The sequence below is a fragment of the Lontra canadensis genome, unplaced genomic scaffold (assembly GCF_010015895.1).
Source record: "Lontra canadensis isolate GAN:19392208 unplaced genomic scaffold, GSC_riverotter_1.0 scaffold20, whole genome shotgun sequence".
Lineage (NCBI taxonomy): Eukaryota > Metazoa > Chordata > Mammalia > Carnivora > Mustelidae > Lontra > Lontra canadensis.
Window position 1 is genome coordinate 18,709,860 of NW_022631014.1, and position 12,931 is coordinate 18,722,790.

Genomic DNA, 12,931 nt, shown 5'->3' on the forward strand with positions numbered 1-12,931 from the left:
ACACACACACACACACACACACACACACGTATTTATATATATGTATTTATACTTATATAAAATGTATTTATTTATGTATTATTATTTTAATTAAAGCTAAGCCTTTGGGTCTCTCAGAACCGAACTAAACTTGGGGGTTGTGTGATATTTTAGCATACCACATTACATTTTCTTAAGGTTACTGTTAATGTAACCCATTCTGTGACCAATCCATCCTAACACAGGAGTCTTTGGGTTAGGTGGTAAGTGCCTGACAGCATTTGAATGTTCAACCCATTCTCACCAATTTTTATAGCTTTTCGGCTTCTGAGATTCTCATTAGCAATAACCTTTATCTGTAGAAAACAAGACAAACAAATGTGTGGCCTTGCCACGCCAGCAGTAACTAAGAGATATTGCTGTGGCACAGCCAAGAGGAGGCCCTGTGTCCACTACCACCAAAGTGGAGCTGGGGACTGGAGAAAGGGTTGAACCAGCAGACCCCGAAGAATGGACACTATGGACTGATTCCATACAACTGGGGAATGGCATCCTAAACCACCAGCAGTTCCCAATGTGTTATCCGGGGACAGAACCAAGGGCTAGGATTTCTATACAAATGGGGAATTGTGGTCTAAACTACCAGCAGCTCCAAATGTGAGAATGACTAGAAAAACAATTTGACCAGGAGCTGGATGCAAAGAGCAGAGATCAGACCTGAGAGGAACCTACCCAAAACCTTTGGAAATGGTGAGAAAGACCGAGAACTCAAAGGGTTTGCGAGTCCGTGTGTTTCTTGTTGTTTCTGAAGCTGTCCGCTCTTGTCCCACACCATTTCCACCAAATCTGTTAAGAAAATAAAAATTCAACCAAGTAAATTTGAAGATCTAATTGGCTTTAGTAAACAGTTCATGAATGGGACAGCAACCCGTCTAGCAACCAAAGGCATTCCTCATTTTACTGCTCTTCGCCCACAATGTTTTTGTTTTTGTTGTTTTTTGTTTGTTTTTACAAATTGAAGGTCTGTGGCAACCCTGCATAGAGCATATCTATTGTCACCATTTTTTCCAACAGCATTTATTCATGTCTCTGTGTCTATATATTTTTTTAAGATTTTTATTTATTTATTTGACAGAGATCACAAGTAGGCAGAGGCAGGCAGGGAAAGAAAGGGGGAAGCAGGCTCCCTGCTGAGCAGCGAGCACAATTTGGGGCTCGATCCCAGGACCCTGAGATCATGACCGGAGCCGAAGGCAGAGGCTTAACCCACTGAGCCACCCAGGCACCCCTCTGTGTCTATATTTTTAAATTAAGATTATATAGGTACTATTTATTTATTAGACTTTAAAAAAAAAGATGTAATGCTATTGCACAGTTAATAGACCACAACATAGTGTAATCACAACTTTCATGGGCACTGGGAAACCAACAAACCCATTTGACTTGCTTTATTGCGATACTCACTCGATTGCAGTGGTCTGAAATTCAAATGTGCACATCTCCAAAGTATGCCTGTAGAAAGGAGCTCCAAGGATCTGCACAAAATGGAAAGCTTTTATAGGCAGAAGGGGGAAGAAAAAGGAAATTTCCAGCAACAAATGGATTGTTCCTGGCAAGATGACCTTCCTTCTCCGAAGGTGGGGGGTCTACCGGTTAGATTACCTCACAAGTTAAAGGTCACACTCCTGGGAGAGGCTGAAACCTCAACTATGTATTGCCTTGGTTTGCTGATGTAGGTCTCAGCACAAGTGACTCCATTTTGGGCCTGTTCTTTATTTGTTAACACCCTACTACTCCTCTGGGCCTCAATTTCTCCATCTATGTAAAGGGAAAGCTTGAACTAGATGGTCTCTAAGGATTTTTCCATTTCTTGATATGTGATACTAAAATAGACAATGAGACTCTTGACAGATGAATGAGACATAATCGAAGACCTTCCACAGTAAGGGTTATAATTCCTGAATCTTGGTATTGAGGTTCTGGATGCCACTGGCTTCACTTCTACATCCCTTGAATCTCAAGTGTCTGGTTAATTCATTTCTCCTTGTAACCCTGTCCCCAATCCTAACCAGCATGTCAAAGCTCTCCATGAATCTTCAAGGCCCACAATCAGCTCTCTTCTTGGAGGAAGCCCTCCCAGGATTGCTGTCACCCCGGCAAACTTTCTTTACCTCGGGGTCTCACTAGCATGGGTGTATGAGCCCAATATTCGCATGCACTGCTGGCCTCTGACTTCCCGATGCAGTCTGGTCACCCCTACCACCTTATGGAAGACTACAGGATAGGATTGGGGTTGCCGCTGGCCCTTCAGGGGGAACCTACAGGATGTATCCCTCCTCTTCCTCTCCTTATACCTTCGATCATTCAAGTGCACAACTAAGACCAAAGAGGGTATAACAAGAGTTTTTGAGCCACCAGAGCAATTTAACATGCTCTCCGTATAGGCAGTGTTCAGGATAATCAATGGCAATCATCTGTCCATGCAGCAGAAGGTGGTGTGGGGAGTGTTGGTAATAGGAGGTGGTCCTTGAAAATGCCCTATAGAAACACACTAGATGGTATCTCAAATCTCTTTCAGATTTGAGAATTAATGATGCTAGTAAATAAAAACTGGAGGTAGGACTTCCAGTTTCTGGTCTTTTTCTAACAAGCTGAACAAACTGAAAAATCAACAGCTCTTCTAGATCTATCAGGGAAGTAAGGTCACAGGGCAAACTGCTATCTCTAAAACTGGAGAGTCAGGTAAACACAGAGAATTATAACTTACTGGAAAAGAAATACACAAACAGAAACTCCTACAGTAGCCAGTGTCAGAGTAGGAAAACCTGAACTATAATTGACAAATTGCTGGAGGCTCAGTGTGGTAAGTCTGAGAATTAAAAACCCCAAAGGGGACTGGGCACCTGAGTGGCTCAGTCACTAAAGTGTGGGACTTCAGCTCAGGTCATGATCTCAGGGTCCGGGGATGGAGCAGGGAGCCTGCTTCTCCCTTTCTCTCTGCTTGCCCCTCTACCTACCTGCGATCTCTCTCTCTGTCAAATAAATAAATAAAATATTAAAAAACAAACAAACACAACTGAGACCTAATCACAGGACTATAGACTGCTTCTTCTTTCTGTGCAACTTATCACCATATCATTAAAAGCCTGTGTGCTGGGGCACCTGGGTGACCCAGTGGGTTAAACCTCTGCTTTCAGCTCAGGTCACAATCCCATGGTCCTGGGATCAATCCCTCATTGGGCTCTCTGCTCAGCAGGGAGCATGCTTCCTCCTCTCTCTCTGCCTGCTTCTCTGCCTACTTGTGATCTCTGTCTGTCAAATAAATAAAATCTTTAAAAAAGAAAAGAAAGGCCTATGTGCTGGAATTCCTTTTACTCAGTACATCATGTTTGGCTTTCAAAAAAAAAGTTACAAGTCACTAGGAAGCAAAAGCACAGTTTGAAGAGACCAAGCTATCATCAGAACCAGACTCAGATATGGGAAGAAGAATATTGGAATGATCAGATTGGAAACTTTGAAAAATATATAAACATGCTAACGACTGATAGAAAAAGCAGACAACATGTAATAGTAGACAGGTACTGTACAGAGAATAACGAAAATTCTAACAGAGAAAAAAATGTAAGCAATCAGATGAATAACTCCTCTGAAAGGCTCATTAGTAGACTGGACGCAGGTGATGAAGGAATCCTTGAGCTTGAGAATGTCAGTAGGAACTTCCAAAACTCAAAAACCAAAGGGAAAAAAGATGGGGAGAGGGGATAGACAGAATATAGAGGAACTGTGGAACAAGTACAAAGGTTATAACATGGGCATACTGGGGAAAACCAGGAAGGAGAAGAAAGAAAAGAAATACTTGGAACAATAATGACAGAATTTCTTTAAATTAGTGTCACACATCAAACCACAGATCCAGAAAGATCAGAGAACACCAAACAGGTTAAATGACAAAACTACACCTAGGCACATCACATTCAAACTGCAGAAAATCATAGTTAAAGAAAATATCTTGGCAGATGACAGAGGGGAGGGAACTCTCCCCACCTTACCTAAATAGGAGCAAATATAAGAATTACATCCACTTCTCAGAAACCATGCAAGCAGGAAGAAAGTGGAATGAAATATTTAAAGTGTTGAGAAAAGACCACTAACTTAAAATTCTGTCTTGTGAAATTATCCCTCAAAAGTGAAGGATTAAAAAAATGGAGGAAATATGCTGCCAATAGACCTGCTTTACAAGAAATGTTAAAAGAAGATTTTCATAGAGAAGAAAAATGATAATGAGTCAGAAATTTAGAACTACATAAAGAAGAGCATCAGAGAAAGAATAAGTGAAGGTTAAACAAAAGCTTTTAGTTTTCCTTTTCTCAGCTGAGCTATCAGATAACAATTTGCTCAATAAGAAGAACAAGAATGATTAGATTACCAATGCGAGTACATATATATGAGTATGTATATATACATAAATACATTCATTGCCCTTGGATCACTTACCTATATATGGTATGAATGACAACAATGATACAAATGATACAAAGAACAAGGGAAGGAAGTAGGATTATTTTGTTATTATATTGTACTAATGCTACCTGGGAGGTGTATTATGTTCTTTGAAAATGAATTTGGATTAATTTTAAATATATATCAAAAACCATAGGGCACACACTTAAAAAAAAAGTATAATTGATATACTTCTAAGAAGGGAGAGAAAATAAACCATATAAAATTCTCAGTTAAAGGGGTACCTGGGGGGCTCAGTCAGTTGGGTGTCCAACTCTTGGTTTAGGCTCAGGTCATGATCTGAGGCTCCTGGGATTGGTCTCCAGTCCAGTCAGTGGGGAGTCTGCTTGAGCATTCTCTCACACACCCTCTGCTCATGCATGCTCTTTAAGATAAATAAATAAATCTTAAAAGAGTATTAAAAAATAAAATTCTTGGTTAAAACCACACACACACACACACAAAAAAAAAACAGATAAAGGGAGGATAAAAATAGGAACAAAGAACAAGGGCAAGAATAGAAAACAAATATGGTTATATAGTTAATATAGTTAATCCAACCATATTAATAAACACTTTATATGTTATTAATGGTCTACTACATCAAGTAGAAGGCGGAGATTGTCAGAGAAACAAAAAACAAGAACCAACTATATGCTGTCTAAAAGAAAACCACTTTTTTTTTTTTAAAGATTTTATTTATTTGACAGGCAGACAGTAGGCGGAGAGGCAGGCAGCGAGAGAGGAGGAAGCAGGCTCCCCGCTGAGCAGAGAGCCCGATGCGGGGCTCGATCCCAGGAGCCGGGATCATGACCTGAGCCGAAGGCAGAGGCTTTAACCCATTGAGCCATCCAGGCGCCACAGAAAACCACTTTAAATATAAAGACACATATAGATTAAATGTAAATGAATGGAAAAAGATATATCATGCAAATAGTAATCCCCCCCAAAAGTAAGAATAGCTATATCAATTTCAGAAAGCAGACTTCAGAGCAAGGATTTTTATTAGGGATAAGAAAAGTATTACATAATGATAAAGGGGTCAATACTCCAAGAGGACAATTTTTTTTTTAAATTTCAGTATAATTAACATACAGAGTTATATTAGTTTCAGGTGTACAGTATACTGATTCATCAACTCTATACATTACTCAGTGCTCACCAAGGTAAACCTACTCTTAATATTCTTCATTATTTTATCCCCCTTCTCCCCAACCACCTCCCCTCTGGCAGCCACCAATTTGTTCTCTGTATTTGAGAGTGGTCTTTTAATTGTTGTTATTCATTTGTTTTGTGTCTTAAGTTCTACATTAGTGAAATCATACTCTATTTGTCTTTCTCTGACTTATTTCACTCAGCATTATATCCTATAGGTCCATCTATGTTGCTGTAAATGACAAGATCTCATGCTTTTTTTGACTGAGTAACAGATCATTGCATATAATACCACATTTTCTTTATCCTTTCATCTATATGGACACTTGAGTTGCTTCCATATCTTGGCTAGTAAATAATGCTGTAATAAACATAGAGGTATGCTTTTATTTTCAAATTACTGTTTCCATTTTCTTTGGACCAATACCCAGTTAGTAGAGTTACTGTATCATATGGTGATTCTATTTTCAATTTTTTGAGGAATCTCTACTGTTTTCCAGAGAGGCTGCACCAGTTTGTATTCCCATGAACAATGCATGAGGGTTCCTATTTCTCCACATCCTCACCAACACTTGTTATTTCTTGTTTCTTTGATTTTAGACATTCTGACAGTTGTAAAGTGATATATCATCGTGGTTTTGATTTGCATTTCCCTGATGATGAGTGATGTTGAGGATCTTTTCCCATGTGTCTGTCGGCCATCTATAGGGCTTCTTTGGAAAAATGTCTATTCAAGTCATCTGCCCATTTAAAATAGGAAAGCTTTTTCAGTGTAGAGTTATATACATTATTTATTTTGGATATTAATCCCTCATCAAATATCTTCTCCCATTCAGTAGGCTGTCTTTTTGTTTTGCTGATGGAAAACCTTTTTATTTTACTATAGTCCCAATAGTCTAATTTTGTTTTTGTTTCCCTTGCTTGGGGAGAAAGTTCTAGAAAAATGTTTCCAAGGTTGATGTCAAGGACATTACCGCCTGTTTTCTTTTGGGGGTTTTATGGTTTCAGGTCTCACATTTAGGTCTCTAATCCATTTTTTATTTACTTTTGTGTTTGGTGTAAGAGGCGGTCCAGTTTCATTCTTTTGCATGGAGCTGTACAGTTTTCACAGCACCATTTGTTAAAGAGACTGTCTTTTCCCCATTGTATATTCTTGTCTCTTTTGTCATAGATTAAGTGTGGGTTTCCATCTGGGCTTCTATTCTATTCCTTTGATCTGTGTGTCTATTTTTATGTCAGAGCAACACTTTTGATTACTATAGCTTTGTAGTATATTTTGAAATCTGGGATTATAACACCCTTTAGTTTTGTTCTTCTTCTTCAACATCTGGCTATTTGCTTTGGCTATTTGGGGGTCTTTTGTTGTTCCACACAAATTTTAGGATTATCTATTCTAGTTCTGTGAAAAATGTTGATATTTTGAAAGGGATTGCACTAAATCTGTACATTGCTTTGAGTAGTATGGACATTTTAACAGTATTGATTCTTCCAATCTGTGAGCATGGAATACTTATCCATTTGCTTGTACCATCTTCAGTTTCTTTCAACAATGTTTTATGATTTTCAGAGTACAGGTCTTTCACCTCCTTGATTAAATTTATTCCTAGGCATTTTATTATTTTTGGTGCAATTGTAAATGGGATTGTTTTCTTAATTTCTCTCTCTGCTACTTCATTATTAGTATAAAGAAATACAAAATGTCTCTGTATATTGATTTTGTATCCTGAGATTTTACTGAATTCATTTGTCAGGTCTAGTAGTTTTCTGGTGGAATCTTAGGCGTTTTCTGTATGTAGTATCATGTCATCTGCCAATAGTGACAGTTTTACTTCCTCCTTACCCATTTGGATGCCCTTTTTTTTTTCTTTTTCTTGTCTGATTGCTGTGGCTAGGACTTCTAGTACTATGTGGAAAAAAAATGGTGAGAGTGAACACCCTTTTATTTTTCCTGATCTTGAGGAAAGCTCTCAGTTTCTTACCATCGTGTATGATGTTAGCTGTGGGTTTTTCATATATGGCCTTAAGTATGTTGAGCGTGTTTCCTCTAAACCTACTTTGTTGGGAATTTTTAATCATGAGTGGATACTGTAACTTTTTCTGTATCTACTGAGATGATCATATGGTTTTTATCCTTTCTCTTGTTAATCTGATGAATCACCCTGATTGATTTGCAAATATTGAACCATCTTGTATCCCCGGATTAAATCCTACTTGATCCTGTGATTTATTTAATGTATTGCTGGATTTGATTTGCTAACATTTTGCTGAGGATTTCTGCATCTATGTTCATCACAGAAAATGGGTGGTGGTTTTCATTGTTTGTAATGTCTTTATCTGGTTTTGATATCAGGGTAATTCTGGCCTCACAGAATGAATTTAGAAGCTTTCTTCCCTCTTCTTGTTGGAATAGTTTGAGAACAGGTATTAACACTTTAAATGTTGGGTAGAACTTACCCATGAAGCCAACTGGTCCTGGACTTTTGTTTTTTGGGTGGTTTTTTGTTTTTTGTTTTTTTTATTACTGAATCAATTTCATCACATCAGTCTGTACAACTTTTCTGTTTCTTTCTGATTCAGTTTTGGAAGGCTATATGTTTCTAGGAATTTACATAATTCTTCTAATTTGTCCAACTTATTGACATATAATTTTTTATAACATTCTCTTATAATCCTTTGTATATTGTGGTGTTGATTGTTGTTTCTTCTCTTTCATTACTGATTTTATTTGAGTCCAAGAGGACAATTCTTAATGTGTATTCACCAAAAACAAATGATCAAAATACATGAGGCAGAAACTGATAGAACTGCAAGGAGTAAGATATTAATCCACTATTACAACTGGAGACTTCAACATCCCTCTATCAGAAATGGACAGAACCAGCCAGCAGAATATTGGTAAGGACACACCTGAAACACCATGAATCAACTGACATTTATAACTAATTTCATTTAACAATAGCAGAATACACATTCCTCTCAAGCTCACATAGAACATTTACCAAGAGAGACCACACTCTGGGCCATAACACACATCTTAAAGTTAAAAAAACCTTAAATTTAAAAAAATATATACACCACAATCAATTAATCTAGAAATCAACAAAATGAAGATAGATGAAAAATCTCAAAATACTTGGAGATTAAACAACATACTTCTAAATAACACATGGACTCTAAAATTAATCTCAACAGAAATTTTAAAATATTTTGAATGAAATGAAAATGAAAATACAACATATTAAAATCATGGGGATACCACAAAAGCAGTGTCTAGAGTGAAATTTATGGCACTGAAAAGAAGATCCAAACACAGTATTTCTAAGTCTTAAGAAAATAGAAAAAGAAGGGCAGATTAAATCCAAAGAAAACACAAGGAAAAAAGTAAAAATCAGAGAAATCAGTGCAACAGAAAACAGGAAAATAATAGAGAAAACCAATAAAACCAAAAGTTTTATTTATTGATCTTTGAAAAGATCAATAAAATTGATAAACTTCTAGTCAGGCTAAGAAAAAAAGAGAAAAGACAAAATTACTAACATCAGAAATGAAAGAGGTATCACTATAGATTCAATACACACTAGAAGGATAACAAAGTAATACTGTAAATAACTCTATGCCTACATATTTGATAACCTAAGTGAAATGGAGCAATTTCTTGAAGGACACAAGTCAAAACGTACACAAGAAGAAATACACAATCTGAACAGGCCTGTATCAACTAAAGAAATTGAATCAGTAATTAATAATCTTCTAAAACAGAAATCACCAGGCCCAAATGAGTTCACTGATGAATTATACCAAACATTTAAGAAATTATACCAATTCTCTACAATCTCTTCCAGAAGATAAGCTGAGGGAATACTTACAAACTCATTCTATGAGGCCGGCCGTTAGTCTAATAGCAAAACCAAAGACTTGCAAGAAAAATACAAAGAAAGATGCAAAAATCCTCAACAAAATATTAGTATAGCAATTCAAACAATGTAAAAAAAGAATTATATCACACAACCAAGTAGGACATCCCAGATATGTGAGCCTGGTTCAAAATGCACAAATCGACTAATATAATCTATCACATCTATAGGCTAAAAAAATCACATAATGAGAAAAAGCACTTGATAAAATTCAATATCCATCTATAACAAAAACTCTCAATAAACTAGGGACAGAAGGTAACATTCTCAACTTGGTAAAGAACATTAACAGAGGGTGTAGAAAACTATTTATCATGCTAGTGGACATCAAAAGAAAACTGGGGTGGCAATCCTTAAACCAGACAAATTGGATTTTAAGCCAAAGACTGTAATAAGAGACGAAGAAGGACACTATATCATAATTTAAGGGTATATCCAACAAGAAGATCTAACAATCGTTAAGTATTTATGTCCCTAACATGGGAGCAGCTAATTATGTAAGACAACTCATAACAAAATCAAAGAAACGCATAGATAATAATACAATAATAGTAGGGAACTTTAACACCTCCCTCACTGCAGTAGACAGATCATCTAAGCAGAAGATCAACAAAGAAATAAGAATGACACATTGGACCAGATGGACTTCACAGATGTAGTCAGAACATTCCATCCCAAAGCAACAGAATACACACTCTTTTCAAGTGCACATGGAACAATCTCTAGAATAGATCACATCCTAGGTCATAAATCAGGTCTCAATTGATACCAGAAGGCTGGGATCATTCCCTTCATATTTTCAGACTACAATGCTTTGAAACTGGAACTCAATCACAAGAAGAAAGCTGGAAAGAACTCAAATATATGGAAGCTAAAAAGCATCCTACTAAAGAATGAATGGGTCACCCAGGAAATTAAAGAATTAAAATAATTCATGGAAACAAATGAAAATGAACACACAACTGTTCAAAATCTTTGGTATGCAGCAAAGGTGGTCCTAAAAAGGAAGTATATGGCACTACAAACATTTTTTAAGAAACAAGAAAGATCTCAAATACATAACCTAACCCTACACCTAAGAAGCTGGAAAAAGAACAGTAAATAAAACCTAAACCCAGCAGGGGAAGAGAAATTAAGATTAGAGCAGGAACCAATGAAATAGAAACCAAAAGAAAAGTAGAACAGATACAACTAGGAGCTGGTTCTTTGAAAGGATTAATAAGATTGATAAAGCTTAACCAAAAGTGACTTATCAAAAAGAAAGGAGAAAGGACCCAAATAAAAAAATCATGAATGCAAGAGAAGAGATCACAACCAATACCAATGAAATATGAACAATTATAAGAACATATTTTGAGCAACTATATGCCAACAAATTAGACAATCTGGAAGAAATGGATGCATTCCTAGAGATATATTAACTACCCAAATTGAACCAGGAAGAAACAGAAAATCTGAACAAACCCATAACCAGCCAAGAAAATTGAAGCAGTAATCAAAAACTTCCCAACAAATAAGAGTCCAGGGCCAGAAGGTTTCCCTGAAGAATTCTACATAACATTTAAAGAATTAATACCTATTCTTCTGAAGTTGTCTCAAAAAATCAAAATAGAAGGAAAACTTCCAAACACTATGAGGCCAGCATTATCTTGATCCCAAAACCAGACAAAGACCCCACCAAAAGGAGAATTACAGACCAATATCCTGATGAACATGATGCAAAAATGCTCACCAAAATAATAGCCAACAGGATCCAACAGTACATTAAAAGGATTATTCATGGGGCATTTGGGTGGCTCAGTCATTAAGCATCTGCCTTCAGCTCAGGTCATGATCCCAGAGTCCTGGATAGAGCCCCGCATCAGGCTCCCTACTCAGCGGGAAGCCTGCTTCTCCCCCTCCTTCTCCCCCTGCCTGTGTTCCCTCTCTTGCAGTGTCTCTGTCAAATAAATAGATAAAATTTAAAAAATAAAAATAAAAAGGATTATTCACCATGACCAAGTGGGATTTATTCCTGGGCTGCAAGGTTGGTTCAACATGCTCAAATCAATCAATGTGATACACTACATTAATAAAAGAAACAATGAGAACCATATGATACTCTCAAGAGATGCAGAAAAAGCATTTGACAAAGTACAGCATCCTTTCTTGATTAAAAACTCTTTACAGACAGAGGGTACCACTTCAAAATCGTAAAAGTCATCTATGAAAACCCACAGTGAATATAGTTCTCAATGGGGAGAAACTGAGCTTTTCCTCTAAGGTCAGGAACACGGCAGGGATGTCCACTATCACCACCGTTGTTCAACATAGTACTAGAAGTCCTAGCCTCAGCAACCAGAAAACAAAAAGAAATAAAAGGCATCTGAATTGCCAAAGAAGTAGTCAAACTCTCACTCTTTGCAGATGACATGATACTCTATGTGGAAAACTCAAAAGACTCCACCCCAAAATTGCTAGAACTCATACAGGAATTCACCAAAGTGGCAGGATATAAAATCAATGCACAGATATCAGTTGCATTTCTTACACCAACAGTGAAACAGAAGAAAGAGAAATTAAGGAGCTGATTCCATTTACAATTGCACCTAAAACCATAAGATACCTTGGAATAAACCCAACCAAAGAGGCAAAGGATCTGTACTCAGAAAACTATAGAACACTCATAAAAGAAATTAGGAAGACACAAAGAAATGGAAAAATGTTCCATACTCGTGGATTGGAAGAATAAATTTATTAAAATGTTGATGCTATCTAGAGCAATCTACACATTCAATGCAATCCCTATCAAAATACCATCAACTTTTTTCACAGAACTGGAACAAATAATCCTAAAATTTGTATGGAAGCAGAAAAGACCCTGAACAGCCAAAGGAATGTTGAAAAAGAAAACCAAAACTGATGGTATCACAACTCTGGACTTCAAGCTCTGTCTACAAAGCTGTAATCATCAAGACGGTATGGTACTGGCACAAAAACAGACACATAGATCAATAGAACAGAATAGAGAATCCACACATGGACCCTCAACTCTATGGTCAACTAATATTTGACAAAGCAGGAAAGAATATCCAATGGAAAAAAGACAGTCTCTTAAACAAATGGTGCTGGGAAAATAGGACAGCCACATGCAGAACAATGAAACTGGACCACTTCCTTACACCATGTACAAAAATAGACTCAAAATGGATGAAAGATCTCAATGTGAGACAGAAATCCATCAAAGTCCTTAATAAGAACACAGGCAGCCACCTCTTTGACCTCAGCCACAGCAACTTCTTGCTAGACATGTCTCCAAAGGCAAGGGAAACAAAGGCAAAAATGAACTATTGGGACTTCATCAAAATAAAAAGCTTTTGCACAGCAAAGGCAACAGTTGACAA